The sequence below is a fragment of the Vidua macroura genome, chromosome 17, assembly GCF_024509145.1.
Source record: "Vidua macroura isolate BioBank_ID:100142 chromosome 17, ASM2450914v1, whole genome shotgun sequence".
Classification (NCBI taxonomy): domain Eukaryota; kingdom Metazoa; phylum Chordata; class Aves; order Passeriformes; family Viduidae; genus Vidua; species Vidua macroura.
Genome location: NC_071587.1, coordinates 10,192,042 through 10,206,526, shown reverse-complemented (window position 1 = coordinate 10,206,526; position 14,485 = coordinate 10,192,042).

The window sequence follows — 14,485 nt, the reverse complement described above, 5'->3', positions numbered from 1 at the left end:
GGGGCAGCTTGTGTGCAGGAGCATTTCCAGAAGCTGCTTCCAAGCATCAGGCTGCTCCCACGAGTGGAGCAGGGAGGGTTTGGCCTCAACCTTGAGAGCAGCGTCCAGCTCCATGGGCCTCATGGTCACTGAGATGCTGGAACAGTTTCCAGCAGTGACTTCAGTATACAAATCTCTGCTATTAAAAAAAAAAAAAAAAAAAAAAGAAGAAAAAAAAAAAAAAAAAAAAAAAAAAAGCATTACACAACCTAGGGGTGGATCCTGAAAGTTTCATTTTTTGGTGAGTTTCATATGATGGGTTTCATTATGGAATTTTTTTTTTTTGACCTATTCATTAGATCTGTCCTGCAAACCATGGATGTGGATGACCTCAGTGAGAATGGAGAATGCTCAGCAGCTGGCTGGATCAGGTCCTCATTCAAAGAACTCGTTTTACTTGCAAAACTTTGGGAGAAAGCTTTATACCCAAGAGCTGGGGGCTGGCCAAAGTCAATGTAAGGCATGGGATTTTGAATATATTTTTGCATGTATTTTCTTTGGACTGTAACCAGGGTGCTGCTTAGGAAAGGCTTCCCAAATTGTTTTACATTGTTATTGTTATTTGAGGCTCTGTTTTCATTTATCATTCAGGTAAGATGCCTGGGAGATATTTTTTAATACTACTTCTTGTGTAAACCATTGTATTAAAACATTTACCATCGTCCATTTTCATGGATAATCACTGTTGTCCCAGCCTCTTTATTACCTGGAATAATCTTGGAATATTTGTGTGTTACAAATGGCTGCAACAAATAGAAGTTTTCACTGTGTACATCCAGATACCTCATTCATCTGTGATTATGACAGAGCTCACATTAAGATGCACTGGTTTTAATGCAAGCTGTAATTAATTTTGGAGAGGAGAGTCCTTGAGAGGGTGGCTCCAATGCAGGAGAGAGGAGTGTGGGGAAAATGCTGGATCTGTCTGGCTCTTCCAAGGAACAGGCTCTGCTGAAGCAGGGACACACGTCATGGGTACAGTTAACTGCTCCTGCTCTCAGTTCTGTGCTAAACCACATCATTTGTATTGGTGCTTCCAACCCAGCAGTCAAGTAATGAAGAGCCCTGAGATACCATTTCAGTCAAATTATTAATTAATCCCTGTATCAGTCTATGGGCAATGGCTGGTTCTGCACAGAGGGCGATCTCAAGGATGGAGATGAGGGCTGGGCTCTGTCTGTGCCCCTGATCCCTGCTCTCAGGGCAGGTGGCACAGGAGCAGGGCCTGGAGGGGTCATGGGCCCTCCTGCAAAACATCCCCAGTGAAGCAAAATCCATTTTGTTCCATGCACTTCTCCCACTGAATCCCATTTTTTTTCAGAATTTTCTTGGCTGTTCAGTTCCATTTGAAAGGAGTGGGCCTTTTTCTGCATGATTCAATGCAAAAATAATTTCTCTTGGCTTTTTGTTTGTTTGTTCATTTCTGTTCCTTCCCATCCTGTATCTTGATTCCCTCTGGAAAAAGAGAAAAAAAAAAAAAAAAAAAAAAAAGGTAAGGAAAGAGAAGGAAAGTAACACTTCTGCTTGGAACAAAAGGGAGGAGCCTGTGTGGGAGATGTCAGATGGAGCAGAAAATGCCTGGACTTTTTCCAGAAACCCCCATCCACTTGAGTTGTGGATACAATCAGTTTATCAAAACACTCTCTGGTGCATTGCTGTGAGGGAGTGGAGATGTCCCTTCATCAGGAGAGGTTTTAAAATGGGTTTATACAGCAGAGGTGGGATTCTCATCTCTATCACAGCCCCTGTGTGCAAAGCAGAAAAGGTGCAAGGGGAGACAGAGAGCAGCTGGCACACTCTGATGTGCCCCAATGGAGATGGGAGGAGATTTGGGTGTGGTGGCACTGGTGACACTGGGCACACTGGCAGTGCCACTGTTTGCTGACCCTCTGTGGAGATGCAGCCCTGCTCCCTCCTGCTGTCCCTCACAAAACCACCTCCTCCAAACTCACCCATGCCCGAGCCCTCATGGTCCCTCCTCTCCCTCCTTTCCCCTCTGCTTCCCAGCCAGCTGCTGTCCCGAGGGGAGAAGCCCAGAGCTCTCTTGGTCACTGACAATTTGCTCTCATCAGCACTGAGGAGCACCTGCAGCCCATCCTCCCACCACTCAGTGCTGACCCAGGTTCCTGCAGTGAGGCTCGGGGGGGCACTGGGGACATGAAATCCTCACTGGGAGCTGGTCTGCTCCCCAGACTGCCCTGCAGCTCCGCTGCTTGGAGGAGGGGCGGCACGCCAGCAACATTTGGGCAAGATCTGCAGGTGTAGCCAGAGCTGAGAAATTCCTTCTCTCTTCCATTCCACCCTTTGATTTACTGAGCACAACTGGGGGCACAGATTTTACATCCCTGCTTCTGACAGAGCAGCCCATGAATGTGTCACACACATGCTCACAAACGTGTCTGGGCTTAAACGCTTTTGTTTTCAACATTCTCCATTTTCCCCCCTTTCTTTCCCTTCTCTTCCCTCCCTTCCCAGACATAATTTAGCCCAACCAACCAGAGACACTGTGACTACCATGATGTAGGAAAGAAACCATTCCCGGATGGAGCAGCAGGCTCCAAACAGCTTATCCAGCAGATGCATGAGCAGGAAATGCAGTCTCATGTCCAATTTCTCATACCTTACCCATGACTGCTGCACTCACAGAACACATGCAGCCCAGTGACAGGCAGTGCAGAACGGTTTTGCTGTGAGCCTTTCCCCTTCTGCTCCAAACCAGGCTCTTTTTCTGGGAGGGAAGAGGGCTCTGGAGAGCTGCTGATTTGGCTGAGATGGGAAATACCCCTGGGCTTAGGTAGAACAGCCCAGGCACTGGGAATGGAGCCGTGCCCACGTTTGCTTTGCTAATTAAGCTTAGCCTGGGCTCAGAGGGACTTGTTTTGGAGGGGTAAATGAGATGAGATGGAGCAGAGCCCAAATGCTCTCTCTGCTCTGTGGAGCTGCCTCTGGGGCTCAGGGAGGTATTTGTCTTATCCTTTTGGACCTGGATCTGGTCTCTCTTTCCCCAGAAGCACCCTGAGTCCATCAAGCAGTGAAAACACTTGATGTCACAACTTCCCCAGGCACAAGCAGGACCCCCTGCCCCAGACAGCCCAAGCTCTCCCCAGCCAGCCTTATCCTAAAGACAGAGCAAGGAGCAGAGGCCAGACTTCCACAACAGCAATGCACTTCAATATTCCCAGATTTGTGGAAGGAAAATGTTTTCTATCCCCATCTCCTGCGTGACAGGAGCTTCAGGTCAGGTACCCAAACTTCATCCTGCACAAGCTGTTCCCCTGCTTTGCAAGAGGAGCTTTTCAAAGAGCAGTAAAAAATATTTTGTTTTGTAGGGGACTCAAACGTGGTCTGGACAGAGCAGCTTGAGGTAGCACTCTAAGAAACAAACGGGGACCAGTTTCCATGCTGGGATCTTGGTGTAAAACACCCTTTAGTGTTGACTCCGTGTTTCCCTGACCTCTTCAACACCCAGTTTCAGCAAAATTTTTTTTGTAATCTATTTTTTTTCCTTATTATACTGTGCCATAGAAAAAAAGGATTGAGTGACTAGCCTAATCCAAATGAAATTCCTCTGGCAACAAGAGCAGGAGAGCAAGGATTGTGCCCTGAAACACAGCGCTGTGCAAGGTTGCAATAATAAAATCATTGAGAACTGTGGGAAAGATGAGTTCAAAGTTATAGAGAAATCCCACCTGGGTGGGTTTGTGTGGAAACACCTATTTATGCATGTCAGCACCACTTACACAAGAAAAAATTAGCAAATCTCAGCCCTGAACACTGTTTAAAAACCTTATTTCTGCAATTTAACCCACACAGTGAAGTTTTTTTTTCTGAGTAGAGTTCACTGTGCTTTAAAAAGGTGCCCACAAATTTAATAACTATCATGACAAAGTTTTTACATTCTTGCCTAGATTCCAGAGTTTTCCTCTAAGCTGGCTGGCCATACTGTAAAAGTTGGTCATAAATATCTGTCTTTGGTATAATAAAAGCAATGTTTATATTCTTGACAGAATGCATTTGTGAACTTACAGTCATTAGAGATGTAAACTGAAGGCAAGAAGATAACCTCTCTCCCAAATGTTCTATTTATTTCTGTAAAGTAATTTGTATGATTTATCTTATAGACTAAGGTTTATGGTTCACTTTGAACTCCAGGTTCTTAACTCAGCAATTGCCTGTTTGGGCTGAAGCGTATAAGTGATGGCATGACCCAAAGTGCTAGATGAAAGGAAAAAGACAAAAACAAGGCAGGCTTCTGGGATTTCAACCATCATTTCTATATTCCATTGACATCTCTGGGTTAAATATTTTCCTTTGGAGGCCAATATGATCATTCCATGTGTGTGCCATATCTCCTGGTGGCAGGGCAGAGCGTGGAGCACGGGCACCTCCAATGAGCCATGCCAGGATGTGTCCGTCCGGGAATGCCAGGGGGTCAAACCTTGCTTCAGTCAGAGCTCCCAGTTTACAAACATCCATAAGCATTAAGGCAGCATCTAGTTCATGATTCATAAAAGAAGAATTTGGTGTGGCCCCATGTGCTGCTGCTGTGCTGGGCTGGAAAGCCCATGCTTTCTAAAGCCCATGCTTTCCAAAGCCCACAGTTTTTAAACAGGCTCCTAAGTCTTGTTTGCAGGAGATAATATTTAATACTGAATAGACACAATCTTCCTGACTTTGCAAAGTCTGAAATGAATCTCTAAGAGCTGTGACCTTTCCCATTCATCCAACACCAGCCAGAGGAAGCTGTTGATGTAGCAAGAAAGCTCCTACAGCACTCAGGTTTGGGGCAGATGCTCCAGAGCAGTGCTGGGGGTCTGCAAAGCTCAGCACAGAGCAGCGCTGAAAAGGTGGGGTGACCCCAGGTTTCTGTTTAGTTTGTGTTTTTACCACCATTTAAAAAAATGTCTCATTCTGACATTACACTGCCTTGTAAGAAGGCAGTGGATGTGCTGTGCTAAAATATTTAAGGCTGGTTTAGCTGTCCCCATCCCTGAGTGTCTTTCTGTAGACAGGAGCGACATTCTCTGGGAGAATTGCTGGAGGCAGTGTAGGACCTGTTCCCACCATGCTGTGGGTGCTGAGTGCAGTTCCTGGGGAAATATGTGGTTTCTTTCAGCCCAAATTTTAGCAGATTCCTGATAAACACAGCTCATTTCTCAGCATCTCCACCAGTGCCATCAAAAGGGATGAAGCAATTTCTCCATCACTTAGCTTGGCAAAAATGTAAGAGACTCAAGTGTGTATCATTAATTTTTTTTTTTTTTTTTTTTTTTTTTTTTTTTTAATAAGTGAGAAAATCTGGAGTAGGAGGAAAATTATCATTCCCAGACCTGGCTGGAAGGTGGAGTTTATATTCTGTAGGAAACTTGGATTATTCAAGCCATTTTTCATTCCAAATCACTGTCAAAAAGTCACCTCTCCTCCAAGAACAGCTCATAAACTGGAAATTTTGAACATTTTCCATTGAGAAACATCTGAACAGGTCAATAATAGAATAATATATATCATATATAGATATGAGATATAGATATGAAATATGTACCAAAATAAAACCATGAAAATCAAACTATTCATTTTGTCGCATTCCTCCTGCCTGTTCTTAGAGCAATGGGGTATCTTCATGTTTTCAAGATGACTAAAAACAAAAGCAGCTGACTTCAGGCAGATTATTGCGCTTTGAAAAACAGTCATGTGAATTTTTAGTTGTTCTGGGCAGCTGTAACATAGGAGAGTGAGATGGCTTTGAGAGCTATGGGTAAATTTAGGAGGTATTTATAAAAGTTGCTGACTCAGCATGCATGGAAAGTGGTCAGCCACCAAACACACCCAGGGTGCAGGGACAACCCCATCCTCTCCACAACTCTGCCATGATTTTGTTTAACACCAGCACTTATTTAGTTGTGATTTTATCTGGTGGCACAGGAATGTAATTCCAATTGGGAACTGTCAAGGTGCTTGCAGAAATCCCTCCTGGATGTTGCAGGATTTGGCCCCTAGCTTTCACCAGATTAACAGGAAAAGATGCTCTTTGTACCAGATAGGCAGGAAGGCTGGAAGTTATTGAGGCCATTTAATCTCCTAATTGTTCTCTTATGAATTACCTGCCCTGCTGGGCACTTCTGCTGTCTAAGCCAGCTGAATGTGATTTCTGAGAGTGAGGAAGAGCTGCGTGCTAAGTGCTGCCTATATTTTGGTGCATTTAGTTATCAATATGTGGAATTCTATCCAGTCCTGGACATGAAAAATCTGTATCTTATCTGGCCTCTGCCAGGTCAACATTACTCACAATTCAGACACCATTTACTCTGCAGGGCTGAGACCTGTGTGATGCCTGGCTCTGACCAGTACTATTATTCACTTACTCTCGAGAACACCGTAATTAATCAGAAATACATGTTAACACCCTGTCTTCTCTCCCCTGCCTCCATCAAAAGTCCCCACCAGCCACCCAGCTTCTGAAAACCACCGGATTAAGCCCTTAGTAAAGTTAATGGGAAAAAGCTCAGCAGGAATTCATCATGCTGGGGGTCAGCCTTCTGCTTTTTCTTGTCTCCTAAGGTAGGCAGAAAGTCTGGAAAATGGGAGCAGGGTTAGGAGCTACCAGCTGCCTGTGTCTGGTGTTTACTGTGCTGGATGTGGCCAATGCTTGCTGTGCACAAGTGAAACAGAAACTTCTCTGGAGTTGGGTTAATTGGAGGCAGAGTTTGATACTGAGGCTGATGTAATGTCAATGAATTATTATATAGTACAATAAAAGTTGTGAAGGGAAGGTGGGAACACACAGTTCTCTGCAGGTGTAAAAATTACCCTTTTTTTGGTGATAGATATAATCCACTGATATAAAAATCTTAGTTCAGAATTTTCCAACTGCTGTAGCACCTAAGATGTTACTCAATGATTAATAGGGCTGACAAAAAAAAAAAAAAAAAGGCACCCCAGGGGCTCCTGGCTCAAGGACACCCATCCCTGCCCCACAGATCACCTCCCACCCAATTTCTTCAGCTCCAGCAGGGAAACCATCCCAAAACAGGGGGTGACTGAGGTGTTCCCCCTCTCAGGAACACAAGCTGTCCTGCCCACATTCCTCTGAGCACATGCATTTAACCTGAAACATGGAAAATAAGAGGCAAGACCTGGCCCCAGCAGCTGGTTGTTGGGAGCTGGTGCAGGCAGGAGCAGAGTGTACAATGGACCATCTGTTTCCCTCTGTTTTTATTCCCAGATTGGATCAGCTGGGCTAAAGGAAAAATAGAGAGAGATGGAGCACCAGCACAGCAGCTCTGACAAGGGGCACGGGCACTAGGGAAGGTGCAGAACTGAAATTGCCTCTTACAGAGGCAAATGGAATGGAGAGAGTTCACCAGAATCCAGGAAAAATGAGAAATCCTACAAAACACTGATGTTGCAATCATTTTGGACAGCTGCTTTACCCCAACTCTGGATGATACTGAGTCTCCTATAAACCCCAGGCTGCTTCTCAGAGATGGGGTTGTTTCTCCTGAAATTGTGCCCACTTGTCCCAAAATGTCTCTGAGCAGGGCTGCAGAAGGGCTCCATCTGGGTCCCAACACAGGAGGCTGTGACTTGGTGCTCCACATGGGAATAATTTCTTCAGTGTCAGGGAAACTACTGGTGGCCTCGTTGTTAAGCACACGATTAAATGCTTTGTTCTTTTAAGCCTTGAATATATAAATAGTCGCAGGTTACAAGGTGCATGAGAATAAAAATGGGCAGGATTCAGAGCCTTCTATAGGGTCATCCTGTGCATCAGCAAACCTTCACTCTCTCCTGGGTCAGGCATGAAAACAGACATAATTCTGGCTGGAAAAGCACCTTTTTTTTTGGATGGGGCAGGCACTTGCCGTTGCTCAGTGTATATTGGCTTTATGTCAGAGCTGTAACGATGCGGGAGCTGGGCACCAAACGGGATTGAACTGCCTGGAGCTCTCGTTCCCCAATCCGAGCTGCTGGGCGGTAACCCAGGGGTGACCCTCGGGCCGTCCCCTGCTCCCACCCCACGGGTGTCCCTCCGCCTGCCCCAAGCGCTGATAAGGGCAGGCGATCGCTGTTTTCTCTCTTTGGGGCTGACCCGCAGCTGACCCTGCTCTTGACAGGTCACGCTGCGGAGCTGGCGAGCACGGCGGGTCCCCGGGCTGGCCCTGGCGGGACAGGGCGACAGGAGCACGGCGGGGCCGTGCCAGGCTCGGGGATGCCCCTCGGGAGCTCTCAGTGTGCTGCTCCCTGTGCACCACGTGCGGACGATTCGGGAGGCTGCGGCTGCTTGCTCCCGATGTGTGCACCTTCCCCATCCGCTGTGTGTGTCACTGGCATCCTGCAGCCTCCCCCAAGCACTCACCCCTCTTTGAGGAGTATTTTCAGCTAAAAAAACCCCACTGGTTCAACACATCCTGGCAGAACTCACTCATTCTGGATCTGAGTGGACATCTCACTGCACTCAGAGGGAAAGGCTGGGGGAGAGCCAGCTTGGGGGGCACGGGGCTGGACCCTACAGCAAATTCCTGCCCAAACTGGAGGCAGGAGCCCTCAGTGTTGTAGAAGAACCCCACACCTCCGCTGGGATCATGGAGAAGGGTCCCTCACTCTGCCTCAGCCCCATGAACCCTGCCTCAAGACCTCCCCTTCTCAACACCTTTGAATGCCTGAAACATCAGAGATTGCCATTTCAAGCTCTTCTTGGCAGCCACAAGGTATAAAAAGATGATAACAAATAAAAGCTGAGATAATTGCACAATCACACAATTCCAGGAGTAGTGGAAAAGAAAAAAAAAATAATAAAGGAGAAGTACTTGTTTCAAGATTTGGGGTTTTATCATCAGAGCTGGAATCGTTATCATTAAAAGTAAATATTGCAGAGAAGAAATATCTCTGTTATAAAGTCAGATGGGAATTTTGCCGTTAAAATACCTGGCATTTCTCTTAGCTGTGCCATAGGAGAACCTCTGGACCTAAGCTGTAAATGTGTGAGGTGTCTTATAAACAAATAATACCAATATCTCCTTTGTGGTATTTATAACCTGCATAACACAACAGAAATTAAAGCCTTTGCAAAAGAGGGTAAGGAAGCATGAAGAGATTATAAAATGTGCAGAAGAACTCACTGGGAGAGACATGAGTGAATAAAGAGTGTTTTATCACTAATATCGTTCGTCTTATAGGCACAGACTATTTAAATATGTATTTTGAATGCAGCCAAGAAATATAAAGGTGACATAGCAAAGTGATTTTAAATAAACAGGTAATAATAAATAGCTTGAATATATCAAAAATGAAAGTACAACAAAAAGGCTCATATGAATGAAGGTACTGATGGCAGAAATGCATTTTGCACAATGGTTAATATAATAGAAATGCTAACACTTATTAGTAGCATAGAAAGATTTGCAGGAATACTGTTGGGAGGCCAGGAGTTTACTCATTTCAGAGCTTTTGATTGTCAAACTCCTTCAGAAAAATTACACACTTTCATTTCAGCTCCTGAAAATTATGTACTTTTTTTTTTCATAAAAAATAATCTCATTCATGTTTTCAGAAATGTTTTTTTTTTTTTTCCTGTAAGTGCTTCAAACAAACTTCCAAAAATAATCCCTCATTTTGGCTTGTGTTGCTCTGATAAATCACTGAAACAACACTCTAAATTATTAGAATCGGTTGACTCAAGGAGTTTAACATTTAGAATTGAGATAAGAACCAAAAAGTCACTGAAGGCAACTTTGGGTCCAGGAGTAAAACCAAGGAAAATCTGTAAAGGGGGTGTGGAGTTAATGGAAACACCATTGGAAATATTTACCTAGTCACTTAGCAGCATTTTCCCTATAGTTGTTTTGCATGTCCAGATAAATACAGCCTCTCTGGCTAACGACCTTTTCCAGAGCTGATCTCCTCCAGCAGCCCCGTGTCCTTGGATCTCTGATCCTGCTGCCTTTAGACCCCCTGTGCACACTCCTGGGTGTGCTGTGGGAGGGCAGGGGACTGTCCTGCCTCTCCCAGGATTGCATTCATGGCCACCCCAGCTGTGTCCAGCCCAGGGACCCCCAGCCCTTGGAGGTGGGATGATGGGGGGCAGCTGGGCAGGGGACCATGGAGTGACCCTGGGGTCTGCCTGCTCCTTAATCCCCTCCATCCCTGGGCTGCCTCTGCAGGGAGGAGGAGCTGTGTCAGACAGCTGCTGGCAGCGTGGCTGCTCCTCTCCTGCTGAGCCACTCCATGTGAGCTCCAGGCGGGTGCTCAGCCCCAGATTTTGCCTGATGAGTGGTTTCTCCCAGCCATATCCTTTCATGACCCCATTTCCAAGGCTTTCCCCTCACCCAGGAACATGTGCATCCCTGCCTGGGGCTCAGGAGAAACCCACCAACTTATTTGAACCAGATCGAGAGGGTGTGAGTGGATTAAGGGAGGATGTAAAGAGGCTCTGCCCAGGCTGCAGCTGTCCTTCGTATGGGACCCGAAGGAAAATGCAAGCACTGCTGTCTGTTCCTGCCTTTGACCTAAAACCAATTCAGCTGGAAGAAACCCCACAGCCCATGGGGTGGTAGGTACCCATCATACCCTCTGCACTGCTCTGACTCCAAGAAAACATAACCTAACATAATTTCCTGGCATCTGGGAAGTCTGAGCCCATATCTATTCCTGCCCTCTGCTTTTTATAAATTAGTTCCCAGCATCAAAATACGTGTTCAGAACTTTCCAAACACTTTATTTATCCAAATGATCATGCAGGAATAATCAATCCCCTGAGCATCTGGTTTCTTTTGATTTCTTTTTGGTGTTTCCCCCTCCCTAATCTGGAAACCTGCTGGGGAACCAGCAGGAGATGTGTATGATACTGAGCGACTTCATTTATGGGGCTTATTCAGTAAAAGCTCTTCCAAATGCATCCTGCTGGTAGAGGCCAAGCAAGGAGAGAAAGAGAAGGGAAGGCATTGGAGACTCCATGGATGGGGCAGGTCTTTGGTCCACAGCAAACGTGGCTGCTCATGCTGGGTGAGCTCGTGCCATTTTTCTGCCAAAGTTGTACAAAAACAGCTCTATTATGATGACAGCATCTTTTTCAAATTTAGCTGATTTTACTTCGAATATGGATTAGGATAAGCCAGGAAAATGCCATCATGAGTATGGAATGAGCATCCATACAGAGCATTTGTCGTTTCAGATGATATAAACATCAGGAGTTATGCTGGTATGATGTTAAAGAAAAGTCCCTTTTTGGGACTGTGGGCTGTGGTCTTTCCATCTTAAGAAGATGGAAATATTTCTTAAAATCTTGTCCCAGCTGAGCCACTGGGTCACCCCAGGCAATGGAGCTGCCACTCCATGTGTATCCAGCCCTCCTCCCACACATCATCCTGCCTCATCCTGTCACATTAATTGGCTGTACTTGGGCAGGATCCATCAGCCCAATGCATTTGAAGGTTAAAAAGCAAAAGTCCCACCCACTCTCTCCAGCTCAAGGGCTTTCACCCCATTTTCTTGGAAGGTTGATCTCGGTGAAATGACTCCCATTCAGCCGTAAAATAAATACGTGTGTAAATCGACGGGGCACACTTCAGACTTTGAACCGCAGAGCCGGGGAGCCCGGATCGGTGTTTTCACAAGCTCACGATTGCGCTCTAGCCCTTTGTAAACTTTTACTGGATTGCCTTGGACGTGGCAGGAGCAAACAGTCTGCCTCAGCAATTGCAAACACGCGGGGAGGCTGCGGCGGCGGCCGGGGAGCCGTGCATGGCACCGCCAGGCACGGGCCGGTGACTCACGCCCTCCCCCGGCCATAAACCCCGAGGGACTGGTAGGGATTGCATCCTGGCGGGGCTGGGACCGCCACCGGGGCCTTCGGAGCAGCTCCACCGAGAGGGCATCTGGGCGATGCTGCTGCTCCCCGCGCTGCCTTACTGACCGCTTAAATCCTCTGCAGATCAAAGCGGGGCTGAGAGTTTCTTCCTAATGCTGCTTGAACTACACTGACCTTTTCCTCTGGAACCTCTGTTAACTCCTGCCCATTACTCATTGTAAACAAAAGGGAGATCCAAAGGGTTTCCAACGGCCGAGATGGATGGGAAATGTTAGGAAGCTGGTGAAGGATGCTCATGCAGATGACATGATTTAGGGAAAGCAAGGAATTCAGACCCACACGGGCTGGCAGCCCCACTCCTCATTGTGACACCTTTAGCTCTGCCCATGTCTCATGCAGAAATGGCTTAGAAACCATGATGAGCTAAAATGCTGGAGTGGCTCAAATATGAACTTTATAACTCAGTCGTGGGTCAGGCTGGAAGGCGATCCCCAGCCCTGCTGAGCACATGCCAGTGCCCATGGCAAGGTTTGCAGCTATAGCTGACAAAATCATGCCATCAAGTGGGAGGGACCTTGAACTCTGGAGCAGCTCTGCTTGGAGCTTTGAACTTTGTGGCTTGTCTCTGCCTCCAACTCAAATGCTGTGCTGCCATATGGTTACTTGTCATCGTGGTTTATCCTGTCCTTCCATATCTTATCCTCTTTGGGAAGTCCTCTGGTAATACCTCACATGCTCTTTTCATTGGGAAGACCATGTGTACAGGCTTGCAACAACATTAAACCCCATCACGGTCCATTACTCTTGTCGTAAAAATGTCTTTTTTCACATAATGCATAAGAAATATCTGTTTAAACTTGAAGGAAGTTTCTGCATAGGCTGCAGAGGGAAGGAACAGCAATGCACCCAACTCCCCTCACGTGAGTCTGTGGTCATCCTGCAGTACGGAGGTGTCAGCTGCTGATGGACAGTAGCCACAGCCAGTCTTGGATTGGGACTCAGATTCTCCTGAGCCCTTCCTGGTGGTCAGAAAAGTGCTGCTAACAGACAGTGAGATGGGTTTTGTGTACTATGGCTTCTCAGGTTCACATTCAGGAATGTGACTTATCTGACAGTTCAGATCAATTCTTCACCCTCTCCAGTGAACTGATGTGGAGCTGAGCCTGGCAGGCCGGGCTCCTGCCTGCTGGTCCTGCCTGCAGTGTAAGTCTTGATGCAGGAGGATTGGGGTGCCCTCCTGGAGCAAGCATCCTTCTCCTGGCCACCTCCAGCAGCCCTGCTTCCCGGTTTGGATTTAAGCAGGCCTTGTCTCTCTCTGGCCATAGCCCCCACCCTCTGCCTGCGCCGAGCCCTTTTTCTGCCCTCTCCTGGGAACAAAGGCGCGGGGTGTGACCTGGTACCGGCGATGGCGACTGATAACGCGGAGCTGCTCTCACTCGCCACCAGCCGAGCGGCACTGGCCAGCCGGCTGCCCCGTGCCCGGGCACGCTGCCTCCGCCGGGCCCCTCGTAGACAAAGATCAATTAATCTCTAACTTTTCCCCATTCCCTCCCTATTGCATCCTGGCCCTTGGCCCAGGAATTTCCCCCTGGCTGCCCATGGAGTCTGCTGGAAACCCTCAGGAAAGTGCTTTTGAAACATCTCCACCTGGGCAACCTCAGGGCTGTGGGGATTTTTGGATTAATGCCTGGGGATTCAGATTATTTGAGAGCCACAGTTCCTGGTCTGGAACAGTGGGAAGGAGAGGATTCTTTGTGCAAGGCTGGGTACTTTGGCAACTCCTTCCTGTTGTGGCTTCTTTTAATGGGACAGGGAACGCATGGGATAGGGAAGGAGAAGAGGGGGAATAACCACCCCACCGTGCTGCCCCGAAATGAGAGGGTTTGAGATCATTCAGCACTGAAACTGTCCCTCTGAGCTTCTGCGGTGCCATTTATGGGGGGAAACTAAAATTGCTGCTGCAGTTTCACCAAGCCAGGAGCAAGACGGATAAAACTCATGAACACGAAAAGCGAGAGCCCTATTTTGCTTTGGGAAACCCGAGTTTTGCAGAGAATAGGGAGAGTTCAGCTTTCTCCCGAGGATTTGGGGTTTGTGTCTGTCGGGCACACAGTGACCTCTGCTGTCCTTCCCCCCAGCAGACCCCAGCCCGGCAGATGGACACGAATTTTGTGGGGAATAGGAGCTGAGATGGTCGCTGGTCAGTGCTGGATTAAGCGCACCGATGCCGCCGGGGCTGTGCCGCACGCTCGCCCCGCCATTCTGTAGTGCCATCTTCAGGCAAAGCCTCACCACTGCTGAGACCAAAGAGCCGAGCGTGGCACCAGCCCGGCAGCCCTGCCTCCCCCTGCCGTGCCCACGTCGGGAGGGGCTTTGGGGTCCGCTCAGGGCAGTGGTCAAGGTCAGCAGGAGCTTTCCAAGGACTTGCTGATAGGCATAATGTCTCTTGCTTGAGATTAGATGAGAAGTTTTTCCAGGAGCCCCCAGCGAGCTGCAAGCTGGAGTAATGTCAGTGTTAATTCAGAATAACAGACTCAACAGCAAAATCTGCCTTTGGGGTCCTGTTTAGAAAGGGGGTGGCAGACAAGGATTCCCACTCTGCTGAGTGGCATCCAAGGGGTGGGATGAGGGGTTGGGGAG